We start from the raw sequence: 15,104 nt of genomic DNA on the forward strand, positions 1-15,104 counted from the left end.
TGGGGAAAGTTGACCCAGGATCCAGTACTTGTTTGACTTTAAATGAATCTCTCACATTCCTGGGATCAGAGTTTCCTCATCATCTTCAAAGTAACACTTTGGAAATAATTAATCCCTAAGGATCCATCCAGCTTCCACCAACTGAAGCTCAGATTTTCTGGCATGTACCCAAAGGCTACAATTTATGACAGCTCTGAGACTCAGAACTCCCACATTTTTTTGTGGGGGATGGAAATTAGGTTTGCTTATTTTTTTAATGGATGTACCACTAAGCCATACTCTCCTCCTAAAACTTCCACGTTTAAAAAGATGCATCTAGAGGGGTGGGTATAGCTCAGTGGTAGAGCATGTGCCTCGCATGCATGAGGTCCTGGGTTCAATCCCCAATACCTTCCTTAAAAAGTATAAACAAACAAACAAACAAACCTAATTACCTCCCCCTAAAGAAACCCTAAAAAAATTTTAAAAAAATTAAAAGATGCATCTAACTGCTTAATTCATCAAATAACTAAGGATATCCAACACCCAGAGCAGGTTGGTTTTCTTTGGCACTTAACTGTATTAATGATGCAAGAATGAAGCAAGAGCTACATAGAAAGCTGTTCTAATTTGTTATTCAGTCCACTTAACTCCTATATTGATGAACATGTAATGTATTTAGCTGGAATGTGATAACCTATTTACACTTGACAACAGGAGTTTAGGGCTTGCAAAAAGCTGTCAGATTGAAGCTGCAGGAGCCTAGAGCCAATTTCTGCAAACACAGACTGGCATAGCAAAGGGCTGAATCAATCTGAGGTCCCTTATGGGTGTGGGATAGGGGAAGGAGGCTCTGGAGATGGAGGTGTGGCAGGGACCACAGCAATGGAAATAATGCCATCATTAGAATCTCAACTTTGGAGCAGCCCTTGAGGTCATCTAAGAAGTCAGCAATACGATATGTTATTTGTTCAGGGTGTGGGAGTCACACAGCCTTGCTGTGACTCCCAACTCTGCCACTTACTAGTGGGTGATCTTGGATATGCTGGTGTACCTGGAGCCTAGATCTCTCTTATACCCCAGATTTGTGTATCCCACTGGAATACCTCACAGAGAGCTCAAGTTGGATATGACCAAAACGGAATTGACTATTTTCAGCCCTTCCTTAAACCCACAGTTCTGGCCACTGTACATTACTCTATATAACAGGCTGGACCCTTTTGTCCAGTCTCCCAGGTTCAAGCTTTGCCTGGCTATTGATGTCTTGTTGGTCTATGATACAAACAGGACGCCACTTTTCTTAATGAATCCCTAAATTTACAAAAATCAAGTGTGTATAAAGATGAGGATGAAGAACAGGAGAAAGGTAATAGATGACGCAAAAAGAGATGGAGAGAGACAACTGAGAGAGCAATGGGCACAGAGAGCGAGAAGATGCGAACAGAATGTGTGTCGCCTGGTAACTTTTTTCCATGCGTGTACATTTCAGATCTTGAAAACAGACACTATGCGCCCCGAGACATATTTTGTTGCTATTTCTGGCAGCGATTTACAAATTAGAAAATTAAAAATGCAAAGCTCAGCCCTAGAGGGCCAGTGCAAATGAGGTAACAGCTCATACACTCCCAATGCTAATCTCCCCATTAGTCTGTGTGAAAACCAGAGGCTTGTGATTCATGGCGGAATGCAAACTACAGCAAGGAGCCTACCAAGAGCCAAAAGAGGGGGCTGAGACAAGGCAAATTCTTCTGGAGATCCAGGGAAAAAACACAATTCTCTGCAAATAAGCAGAGCATCTAGGGAGACTTGAAACCCCTCCACCACTTCAAGAGCACAAGGTTGGAATAGGTTAATTAGCCTGGAAAGAAAAGTAGATTTTTTCAAAGTTAGAGAGAACGATGTGGTTATTATTTTTAATTTTAAAAAGTTTTTAAAAAGCAAAAATAAATTTCAATCATGATGACAAAATTATTTCTTTTGTTAAAGTATAGTTGATTTATAATATTGTGTTAGTTTCAGGTATATAGCAAAGTGATTCAATTATATATATATAAAGTATATATAGCTTTTCAGATTATTCTCCATTATAAGTTATTACAAGATATTGAATATTGTTCCCAGAGTTATACAGTAAATCCTTGTTGCTTACCTGTTTCATATGTAATAGTGTGTATCTGTTAGTCCCAATTTATCCCTCTCTGCCTCTCGCCTTCTGTACACCGTAAGCTTGTTTTCTGTCTGTGAGTCTGTTTCTGTTTTGCAAATAGATTCATTTGTATTATTTTTTAGATTCCACACATAAGTGACATCATGCATTATTTGTCTTTGTCTGACTTGCTTTACTTTGTATGATATCCCCTAGGTCCACCCATGTTGCTGTAAATGGCCCAAATTATATATTTAGTTACATTGATAAGAAATAAAATTCTCCCCTGATTTATGCTTTTCAGTACTAAGGTTTGAGATCACACAATAAATAGTTTTCAGCAGCCTTCTTTTTTCACATTACTTTATATAGTGGATACCTTTCCATTTAGGTACTTCCTTATTAGCTCTACTTCATTATTTTTCATGGAAGTGGAGCAGCTCACCATCCTATGTTATATTTAAATGCTCCCCACCCCACTGGAAGCCCTTTAAGTTGTTTCCACTCTTCTTGTTATTACACCAGATGGCTGCAATACAAATTCTTACACATACGTATCTTAAGACACTCATGCTATTACTTCTGTAATAAAAAGTGAACTTCTGTTGTACAAAGTCATCTAAGCGGAATTGCAATGACACAGGTGATGCACCTTTTTCTTGTTGATAAAAATTGCAAAATACCTTCTCAAAATTACTGTAGCAATTTAAACTTCCAACTGCGTACATGAGTGCCCATTTGCACACTTTCTTGTCTACCTGGGATGTTTTCAATCTCTTAAATTCTAGGCATATATGCAAAAACTATTTCTTTGCTTCAGTTTTTATTGTAAAAATATTAGAGAGGTGAGTAATGTTTTTACATTTAAGAGCATTTGAATTTTTGGAGTATTTCCTTTGATATTCTTTACCCGTTTTATTATTTTAAAATTTTTTCATTGATTTATAGGATACATTTATATTTAGAAGTTATTAACTTTGGATCTCAAATATATTTAAAATATAGAATAAACATTACTATAATACATTACATTAAACAGAAGTTTTGAATTTTTATGTGGCTCTCTCTCTTCAACCTTTATCCATGGCTTCTGGAGTTTTTATATAGAAAAGCCTTTTTCAATTCTATGATATATAAATATACTACTTAAATTTTCAAAAATTTTTATAGTTTTTTCAATATTTTATTGTGGTAAAACACATATGAGGTAAAACTAACCATTTTAATTATTTTAAAGTGTACAATTTAATGACATTTAATACATTCACAATGTTTTGCCTCCTACAAGCTCCCAAAGATCACTTCAAAATTAGGGAACATTGTTAGGAAAGTTGTGTCTCTTATTACTGAAGGGAAATAATTTTATCCAAATTTAAAACTATTTTCAGGACATTCTATCCTATTTTCAAGATGCTGCACAATTGCCACCATCAGAGGCCAAGAAACAAAAAAGACTGATGGAATACGCAAGGGACCCAGTCTTGGAAGCAATCCATGAAGGCTTGGCTCTCACCAATAGGTGTTTGAAGAAATTGGGAGCTATATTCAATGAAGGTATTGCAAAGGTGTATATTTCCTAGATCTGGAATTTTCATGGGGAGATTTTCATAGGCCCACTTAGAGCAGGCATCATCTGGGTCTAATCTGAGTAAGACATGTCTTTATTTCTCATCTGAATTATATGACTCAGCTTCTCCAGTGGTTGAAGCTAATCAGGGAATAAAGCAAAGAGATCTCTTCCATGATCAATAGATCAGCTAAGGTTCCAAAGTGTAAATCCTGAACTTCAGTTTTACAGGCTAGGAGGCAAGGTGTGTGTACACCTCTGCAGGCTTCTCAAGATCCAGCTTCCAAGCTAAGCTTCCAATCTCTCCTTGATCTGCTGTGTGAGAGGTAGCCTGAGATATATGCAAAGAGACTGTGATATGAAAGAGAACTCAGCCCTGATAGCCCAAAAGTTGAGGATCTCCGAGCAAAAGATTGGAGGTGGATAAAAGAGCCTGGAAATGAGCCTCTCCTGTATCCTTTGCCTCACCATCTCCTATTCACCTATGTTTGATGGGTCCCAGGAGCTGGTAAAAAAGACTGGAGCCTCTTAAAAAATAAAATCTGCCCACACTTTAGACTTGTTATGATTGGCTATAATCCCTGATGGGTATTTTTTGGAACCAATGAAAAGCATTCACTGACTAGCCTCCAGACACAGGAGGCATATAGAGGATGGAGGCATTCATTTAAAAAAAAAAAAGAAACCTCCAACTTTTAAGACATTAGCCAGTACAGTCAGCAGCGTCAGCGCTCAGCGCACCCACAGCTTGTACTCGTTTTGTCCTGCACGCAGAAGCCTCCCCAAAGAGAAATGGAATAAGCGGAGGAAAACTAACAAACCCCTGCCTTTTCTCAGGGATTCTAACCCACGTGCCCACCTTTCTAATGAGATGCTGAGAATTCTAATTTTTGAGATTTTCTGATGTCTGAAGTGTAGAAGAATGGAAAAAGGAAGTCTCAAGCAGGAGTGATATTCTCTGCCCCCATGATGGAATGTGAGTAAGATTCAGCAGAAGTGCATGGTTCTTGATCTTTAAGGGAAAGATCCAGAAAACCTTCTCAAGGACTCATAAAAGCATCTGAATGGTGGTTAATTGCAGAAACTCTCATTTCAATAGTCCCTGTGCTGTATCTCTTGATTAGGAATGAGAAAGGAAACTCAATACATGTGTGGATAACTACTATACTCTGGATAGCTGAACTCCAATCATACACTGTCTGCTAAGTGTTTCAGAGAGCAGTTCATTCATTAATCCACTCAACAACTATATATAACCTAGTAAGAGCTTTTATTTTCTGTTGAATCTCTAGTGACTGTTCTAGGAACTGTTTCAGGCACTGAAGATTCAATAGAGAATAAAACAGACAAAATTCCAGTTCTTTATTGACAAGAGAGCCAGTACTTTGGAGTGCAAAATCTGTAGAGTAGATATTTTTAAATACCTCTGGCTAAAGAGAAAAAGAGGAAAATCGTATCTTACATTCCACAGGAGGTACACCAATTCGAAGCGGTGTCCCAGAGTCTCTCAAAGTTTCCTGCAATCCTTCAGTAATTTATATCAAAAATGATTAAAACACAAACTATTTGGAAGTATTACCTTGTCTTTAGAGAATATGGAGAAGGAGTTCCTGGAAAAGTCAAGTCTGAGGTACTTTCTGATAAATGTCAGTTTTATTTGCATGTTAGGGACATGGTGGCCAAATGGGAACATAGATTTTGGCACTGCCTAGTTGGCCTCCTTCTGGAAATATGGTGGGTACAATGTAAACTTTACAAGCCTTATTCCAGGTGTCTAAGCTGTCAATGATCTAACTATGGCATCACGAGGGTAATATCAGGATGCCTTTAACAAAGTAAAGGAAGAGTCAAGAGCAATAGGAGTCAAAGCCTTCACAGCGTATCCTGCTCCATCAATACCGGTCCTTCGACCTTTAAAGAAATTATTATTGGGGCAGCCATTCACTGGGTGCTCATTAACCTGGTAGACCTTCTATTGTAACCCCATAACTTAGCCTTCACTGACCTAGCGAGTGCCTCATTGTACATGAAGAGGAGAACTTCAGAGGACTAGAGATGGTACTACAGTGAGACTATAAGAGAAGAGCAGGCACTGAGTCAGCAAGAGGATGTCAGAGAGTGACACAGAGTACTCTACTCACAAAATTAAATTTTTGGTCCTAAGATGGACAATAATAGACGGCTTTAAGAAATATGTATATAGTGTTACTGGCCACATCCCTTATATATACTAGTGTCAAATAAGATACCGAGGAACAGGAGTCTAGCAGGTGGACACAATAACTGTTTAAACGTAGCTCAGCAGCAGGGATGTCAAATATAATTCAGCAACAAAGATGTTCCTTTCTGACAGACCCATCCGCAGGTGCTGAAGCTGTTCTTAGTGATCTGGGATATTCAAGGTAGAGGTCAAATCCCCAGGGAAACATGGTAGAGAGGGGGCTACACCCAAAGCCGTGCCTTTTCTCATTTGTAAAGATCAGTCGACGATAGTATTTCTGTGGGTCTGTTTCTGGACTCTTTGCTCTGTTCTGCTGATCCGTGTGTCTATTCTTCCACCAATACCATTCTCTCTTGATTACTGTAGCTCTACAGACAACCTTGAAGCTGAGTCATGTGAGTCCTCCAACTTCGTCCCCTCTTTCTTGTATCATCTTGGCCCTTCTAAGTATTTTGCCTTTCCATAGAAACCTTAGAATCCATTTTCAATATCTGAAAAACAGATTGCTGAAATTTTGACTGGGATTGCATTGAATCTACGGATCATATGGGAAGAATTGGCATCTAAATGATACTAAGTTAAAAGTCCAGGATCATGGGCCATCTCTCCATTTATTTTGTCCTTCTTTGAATTCTTTTATCAGATTTTTGTAGTTTTCCATGTTTAAATCCTGTACATATTTTGTTGCATTTACAACAAAGTTTTTTTTTATGTTTTGGTGCTATTGTGAATGGTATTTTTCCAATATCAAATTCTGATTTTTTATTGCTGATATGTAGGAAAGCAATTGACTTTTGTATATTAACCTTGTATCCTGCTATGTTGGTATAATTGCTTATTTTTCATTGATTCTTTAGAATTTCCTACACAGGCAATCATGTTTTCTGAAAATAAAATGTTTTATTTTTCTTTACTCTGTATACCTTTTTTTTTTTTTTTGCATTAGCTAGAACTTCTAGCAATGAGTGGAATAAGAGTGATGAGAGAGGGCACGCTTGAGTATCACCACTTTGTGAGAAAGCATCTGCCTTCTCACAAGCATACATTACGTTAGCTGTAAGTTCTGTGTAGATGTCCCTCACACAGTTTAGGAAGTTCATTCAATTCCTAGCTTTCTGAGTGCTTTTTTTCCATAAAGAGGGGTTGGATTTTATGAAATCTTTTTTGCATCAATTGATTAATCATATGTTATTTCTGTTTATCCTATTCGTGCGGTGTTCATATTACCTGACTCTTATATGTTCGACCAGCCATGCATACCTGGAGTAAATCCCACCTGGTCATGGTGTACAATTCTTTTTTTTTTTTTTTTTTCGGAGCTGAGAGCTTCATACTTTATTTTTTATATATGGTTGGATTTTGCCCACTAACATTTTTAATATTTTGCCTTCCCATGTAAATATTTAAAATATTTGTGTCTATGTCATGAGAATGATTGTTCTTTAGTCTTCCTTTCTCATAATGTCTTTATCTGGTTTCAGTGTTATCGTAACACTGGCTTCAAATATGAGTTAAGAAGTATTCTCTTTCCTTCTATTTTCTGAAATACAGACAAGCTTGACAGAGAGTTGGTATCATGTCCCCCTCACACGGCAGAATTCACTAGTGACGCTGTTTAACCTTGCGTCTTTGTCCATTTGGGCTAGCTCGCTTACAAGTCACATACTTATTTCTCAGAGTCCTGGAGGCTGAGAAGTCCAAAGTCAAGGCGCTAACCGATTTGGTGCCTGGTAAGGGCCCACTTTCTGGCTCACAGACAGCATCTTTTTGCTGGGTTCTCACACGGCAGAAAAGGTGAGGGGGTCTCTCTGGGGTCCCTTTTATAAGGACTCTAATCCACTCATGAGGACTCTGAGCTCAGGATTTAATCACCTTCCAAAGGCCCCACCTCCTAATATCACAGCCTTGGGCATTGGGTCCTCTACCTAATGTTTGGGGGCACCTGAATATTCAGACCATAGCACATTGTGTTTTATGTTTTTTAATATTGTTGATTATTGATTTAATGTCTTTAATTGAGACAGAACTATCAAACTATCTATTACTGTGTGTGAGTTTTGGTATTGTATCTTTCAAGGAATTGTTTCATCTATGTTATCAAATTTGTAGGCTGAACTGTTCATAGCATTCCTTTCTGATCCTTTTAATGTCCATAGCATCAGAAGTGATAGCCCTTTTTTTCATTTCTGATATTATTAATTTGTTTCTTCTCTCTTTTTTCTTGCTTAGCCTGGCTAGAGATTCATCAATTTTATTGATCTTTTCAAAAAGCCAGCTTCTAGTTTCATTGATTTTTTTTTCTATTGTTTTCATCAGAAGTAATTTTTTTAGAGAAGTAAAACATACACACCCACACAAAAACTCCCAAGTAAGCCACTGATTAACAAGGAAATTAAATATTAAGCTAGAGACTGTTAAAAGGATAAAATAGTACATATTGAACCCTGTGAGATGAGGCAGAAATGGTACCCAGTCATTTAAATCTAAAATCATTTCTGTGAAAAGAAATAACATTGGAAGTAAAGCAATATGTTGAAGAAAGTAGAAAATGGATGACAAAGCTAACCCAAGAAAACTGAAGGGCAGGGCTCAGATGGGAGTTAAGAATTAGCGACCAGGAGGGTCATAAGAGATTGCTGGGTTTAAACAATTTTGCTGATGGGAAAAGCGAAGTTAAAAGAAAGTTACTGCACCAATAGTAACAATATAATCAATGTCACAACTTATGTGAGTTCATATGTGAAATATTCTGAGTCATCAACTACATTCACACTAGGAAAGAAGGGAACAAAATTTGATGCAGGCAGGAAGTTATTCAACATATATGAACCTTTGGTAGGGTTGGCCCTTGAAGGTAAGGGAGAAAAGGTGCAGGGGTAAAGAGCTACCTGAAAGGCTAAAACACAGCACTCAAGATCTTGTGAACCAAGGTTTTTCCTATAAATTGATGTCAATTACCGGTGGAGTGAGGAGGTTATCAGATGTAGAAATCTTTGTCATCAGCAAGACCTCTCCAGAGAACACAGTCATAAGGAGTAAGATTGGATCCAACTGCTCTGAGGTATGAAAATGGGCCAGGAATAAATTCACATGCAATCAGGAACCTGGCAGGAAACACATGTAAGTGAAGTTGGCATATGTTAGTGATAGGGTATAATGGCACTCTGACAAACCAGTGAGCCACATCCTAAGGGTCTAGTTAACAACAACAGAGTAGTGTGACGCTGTTACTTGACATGCACTTGAATTCATCTCAGACTCACTGGATACCAAGCTTCCAGCAGCAGTACTCGTTCTGACTTCCCCTATTAATGGACAAAAGCTGATGATGTACTGCTTTCCTGGTGAGAATTCGCTAGAAGTTAGTTGGAACCAATCATGGGGAATGAAAAAAAAAATATTGACTCCAGTTGAATGGGACTGACAGCTGATGCTTGGCTCCCCATTGCCAGAGCCAAGTCCAATCTGGCAGGTTGGCAGCTGTGAATCAGCCCAAGGTTGGAAACTCAAACCAGAGAGACCAGCTGTATTGTTGCCGAGGCTTGCCGGGGAAGCCAGAGCTGGTTCCAAACAAAAAGGCAAAAACAAAGTGGTCAGTAAGAAGAATAGGCTTTGTTTTCAGATCCAAAAGACTTTTTAAGCCCATAGTCATGGGTTCAGGCAGGAGGTCAAAGACAGTAAAAATTTTTAAGAAAAGGAATCCAAGGTAGGAAATAGAAGGGAGTTCAGAGTAAAATTGGAATTGTCCTAAACTGGAGAGATTTTTCTTTTTCATTGGATGCTCGCTATATGATGACCAAATGATTTTATTTAACAAACATGTATTCAATGACCACTATGTGCTAGATACTCAGTTAACTTCAAGAGAACTGTAAATAAGACAGTGCCCTTCCTTCATGCATTCTCAAATTCGTTAGAAGAAACAGGAAAGTTGCAATCACAATGCTGTGTGACATTATAAAGTATATGGTGTTGTGGAGAACCTGGAGAAGCATTTCTTGGGTGATCAAGGAAAGCGTCTCAGAGGAACTGATCTCTTTGTTGAGGGCAAAGTGGCACACAGCAATCAATTTGGTAGAAGAGGGCTGGAAGAGTTCTTCAGGTGAAACATAAATCCTATGCAAGGGAAAGTCAGGCACACTCAAGGAAGTGCATGGCATTCAGTGTGATTACAGCCCAGTGTATATGTGTGTGTGCACGATGCATGCATGAGTAGGTGAGTTGCACATGTGTGTGTGCATACGCATGTATGTAAGGAGTAAGTAGTGAGAGATGAGGGTGAAAAGATATCCAGGGACCAGATCCCAAATGGCCCTGTGTGAAATATTTGGTCCTGTCCCAAGAACAATGAAGAATTTGTGGATTTTCAGTTTGTTTCTTTGTAAGCTCCTTTTTTTTTTTTTTTTTTTTTTTTGCAAGTGACAGTAACTCAACTCAGAATGGTTAGTAGAGGTGATTGATACATGAAACTGGAAGGGCAGCTGATCAGAGAGACTTAGCTTAGATCAAAATTACTATGTGGCTATAAAGCTCTATTTACTTCTTCTCACCTTTGTGCCTGTTGGTTTTCTTCTCCTTCTTGGTAAACACATTTCTTCACATGGTGGAGACATCCTCACTAAAGCCCCACCGTCACAACAGTGAATATCTATGCAAAGAAAGAGGAGATCGTGGTAGGCACAATTCAGAGGTTTCATAAGGTCATGTTGGACAGCACAGTTGACATTAAGATGGGGAGATGTACAAGCAGACCTGACCTAATTACATGAGCTCTTTAAAAGCAGAAAATTTTCTCCAGATGTTGGCAGAAGAGGAAGTCAGAGATTCAAACAAGAGAATGATTTCATATGCTGTTGTTGGTTTGAAGATGGAGGGTGCCATGTGGCAAGCAGTGTGAGCAGGGTCTAGGAGCCCAGAGCAGCCCCTAGTGGACAACCAGCAAGGAAACTGGGACCTCAGTCATACACCTGTAAGGGACTAGATTCTGCCAACAAGGATGTACTTGGAAGTAGATTTTTACCAAAGCCTCCAGATAAGAACACAGCCCAACAAACACCTTTATTTCAGCTTTGTGATTCAACCTTCTTCAGCCAGAACAGAGAACTCCACCATACCATGCCAGACTTCTCACCTACACAAGTGTCAGCTAATAAGCCACTAAGTTTATGGTAATTTGTTACACAGCAATGGAAAATTAACACCAAGAGCCTCTGCCCTCACTCCAGTTGTCTTAGAAAATTGCTTTGATTGGCTCAGCTTGTGGCATAAGCATAAATCTGAACCAATTACTATGACCAAGATAGAGTCTGATTGACCCAGACAGATGATAAGCCCACCCCTTGACCAGTCAATTGAGTTACAAAAGGAAGGACAGCTTATAAATAGTAACTTTCATATGGAACATTTTCAAAAATGTTGATGAAGCAGAAGATGAGTAGGCGGATGGATGCTGTTTACAGAAAATGGAAGGAATGTATGTAACAGTGTGGAATAAACACTTTCAGCATCACAATTTAGAACGGTCATCCTGGCTGAAGAGTAGGAAAAGCACTAGGCATGGACAAGACTGCCGGGGTCCAGCCCCAGCGGGTTCAGGAACCTGAGGGAGGAGTAGCGTCGGCGCGAAGAAAGACACACTTCAGCAACTCATGGTAGCAGGTTCTCCGCCAGTTTTACTCATGCTGTGGTATTTATACTTATGCTTACAAGCACTTGCGGTTTCAAAATACAGAGGGGGAAGCACAGTACTAACAATTTCAGTCTTTGTTACGCTTCCGCGGTTAGCTCTTCCGAAACAGTTCAAACAATTTGCGCCTTCACTGTCCTTTTACTTGTTCCACTTGGCCGCTTCAATGTTCATGAGGATCTTGATTTAATCTTGTTCTCTTCCCATTAACTCTGTTGTACCAGAACGTTCAGACTGACCAATTTCTCTTTATTCTTTTTGGCTCCGAGAATTTTTAAGATTATATTGACCTAGACAGACCATTCTCAAATAGCTGATTAACAGGTTGACATCAGAATTCTTTGAAGCCTGATTTAAATTTTATTCAACCTATTCAGTTAGAGTCCTCCCTTCAAGATACGCAACAATAACTATAGCAGCACCACGGAACATTCGATGGTCCTCCAACCCAAGCCCAATTCCCCTAGGTATCCTTTTCGCCCTTACTCTGGCTCCTAATAAAAGAGACAGCTCTGCACAGATTTCTTGGGACACATTTATATGGAATTGCCCCTTAGTCATGTTTGCCCCAGTCTTCCCCTGAAATCCCCCATCTTGTCCCCATAGGGACTCCCTAGAATCATAATTCTTAATATATCCACATAGCAAAGCAAATATTGAGCAAAATCCTATATATCCACATAGCAAAGCAAATATTGTGCAAAATCCTAAGAAGATGCAGAGAACCTCGCCACAACTTTTCTTACCACTGCTGTGCAGTGGCCCCCTCATAGGCCTCGCTGTGCGTACAGCCTCAGGGTCCGGTGGCGTGGCTCCCGACACAAGACTGGAGACAGAGGATCAATTTGAAGACTCTTGCAATAATCCCATAGAGAGATGACTGTTACCTGAACATGCATAGTGCAGTAGGAAGTAATACGTCGCCTAGCCTCAAGGCTCCTGCACACTAGGCACTGAATAATTTGCTGAATAAATAAATTAATGAATGAATGGATGAGTGAGTGTGAATGGAAATGGGAATGGCTTCTAGAGGTATTAAAGAGATTTAACCAAAACTGGCTCAGAGCATTAAGAAAATTCATGTAAAAAAATGTTTCTTTAGCTGTGCAAACTGTATCTCCAGGGCCACAGAACCCTGGGCTTAGACAGAATAGGCGTGTCAGACTACGCACATTTGAATACTCAATGCCTTCATGCATCACTGGGGCGTGATTACACAACACCCTGGGTGCCTTCAATCTGCCTTTGCAGACCTCTTGCTGTTAGTTGTGAATCACTGCAGGCTGACATAACTTTGCATTTCCTCCTTTGCCATATGTCCCCAGTCCCTTGTCATCATTGCTCATCACCGAGGTAACCCCCCTTGCTGACTCTCCATTAATTTGCGTGACTAAGATGCCCTCCCAATCAAATGAGGCCCCGTGTCCTCGAATGCCTGCTGTAGCTGCTTTTGCTGGAAGCCCTCTCCTGGGCTGTGACCTTGTTTCCCTCTGATATTTTCCACTTTATTAACTCAGTAAATGTCCTCAGATGGGCAAGGTCATTTCTCTCCATTAGCTCTCAGCACTCTGGCCACGTGTTCAGATGGAGACCCTGTTAAGCAGCCAGCAGTGGAAGTGGAGAGCTGGACCGCTGGATGAGAGGGCGACAGCTACTCCAGGTGAATTATTTAGCTTCTATTGCTCAAGATAACAAATACCCAGCTTGGGGCTGGCTTCTCTGCCCTCTGAGGTTGTAGCACCTTAGTTGTATCCATGTCTCCTGAGAAGTCCTACTCACAGGATCATAAGGCTTGAATCATGTTCAACAAACATCTGGGGGGCTTCCAAGCACCTGGTCCCATGCCAAGGGCTGGGCGTATAATGATTTAGAAAAATAAGCCCAGCCTTAATGGGGCTGAAAATTGAGTGAGGAAAGGAACATTGGTCATATACTCAAACAAGGATAATAATCAACAGTAGGAATGCTCTTTTAAAATATAGTAGAAAAGAAAGTCTTACTGGAAAGAAACGCCATTTGACCGATGATCTGAAGGTTAAGCGGAGGTTAAGTAGCTGAAAGGAAAACAACGGGTGAGTGATCTTTGTTCTGTCTTTTAAATAATGTCTGTTTTAAGTAAATTTGTCCTCCCTTCCACACGAAAGCCCTCAAACAATAAACACGTTTATGAGATCCATATTTGCTTTCCCTTCAACAAAATAAGGAAAGCAAGCTAAGTCCAGTCCTCATTCTGATCCTCTAAATCTTCTTATGCTGCGTTATTCCTAACTTTTTTTTTTTTTTTTGCTGATGTCCTGATTGAATTTGCTCAGTGTCAATTCAAGAATGAGGTTAATGAAGAGAAGAAAATTAACATTCCTTAACCACTAACAAGTCAGACACTGTATTAGGCACTTTATATATGTTCATATTTAATCTTTGAGTGAATGGGTGGTGTGAACAAAAAATACTGCAAACCATATCAGTAAACAAAGAATGCTGAAGCCATCAAGTCATCAGCGGCTGCTGCCACCCCCCAGGGAAGACAAGCCTGCAGCCCAGCCTCTGCAGCCACTCACAATGGTGCACCCTGAGGGGACTCAGAATAAGAAAGGACAAGATACTGGCCCTAGATAGCTAGGTGCTTGTCAAAGGACTGAATTCAATGAGCCCAAATGTTTATTTCCTCCCATACACAGAAAAGCACTAAATCCTTTAACTTGAGATGCCTGGTTTTCTTTAGATAACAAGTAACCTTTTATTGTTCTGACTACCTGGTCTTTGTTGTAAAGCTCCTATATATCCTGGCTCCTCCCCTGCCTCTTCGGAGCAGTCCCTCAGAGCCATCTGAGAGGCTGTCATCCTGGCTTGAGTCTTCCCGCCAAATAAAACACAACTTTGAGGCTGCGCATTTATTTCAGTCGACAGTAAGATCAATCAGACCATTTCATAGATGGTTGAACTGAGGCTGCAGAATGCATCCAAGACCACACAGCAGTAAGCGGTGGAGCCAGGTCTTTCTAACTCCTAAGACTTGTTACTTCCTCTATACCACACTGCATCCATGAATTTGGCCACCATCTATCTGTGTAGCCTAAGATGCCATTAGCTTTTTCAACTTCCATTTGGCTCCTTTTGGTTTTATGGACAAATAAAATGTCAGGTCTTCCTGCATGTGTGCCCATGCGTGTTTATATGTATATATGCATACCAGGGCTCCACTACCTTCGTGGCTGCAATTGGCTGTTTCAATTCTAATTCAGTGACACTTTCTGTTTATCCCTGTTAGAGTTCATCTTGCTGAGCTTGAAAAATCTTTCCAGTCTGTTGAGTGATTTTAAGCATTGATTCCCTCACTCAGCATGCAGCTGTTCCTACCACCTTTAGGCGATGTGTTGTGTATGCGTTCTATGGTCTCTTTTAAGTCCCCCTTGTTGAAAGTGAACCAATGAGATTATATCACATATTGAAAATCAGGAGTCCTGTGTTTTTTATTATAAACTCTCAACCTCTTTTCCTGGCTCTC

The 15,104-nt window shown here is 39.8% G+C and overlaps 1 non-coding gene across 1 annotated transcript; it reads left to right on the plus strand.

The window, feature by feature from the left end:
• Positions 1-322: 322 nt before the first annotated feature.
• TRNAA-CGC (transfer RNA alanine (anticodon CGC)) lies at positions 323-395 on the plus strand. Its single transcript has one exon. It is a non-coding gene; the product is annotated as a tRNA-Ala (tRNA).
• Positions 396-15,104: the final 14,709 nt, after the last annotated feature.

The sequence above is a fragment of the Vicugna pacos genome, chromosome 25 (genome assembly GCF_048564905.1).
Source record: "Vicugna pacos chromosome 25, VicPac4, whole genome shotgun sequence".
NCBI classification, from domain to species: domain Eukaryota; kingdom Metazoa; phylum Chordata; class Mammalia; order Artiodactyla; family Camelidae; genus Vicugna; species Vicugna pacos.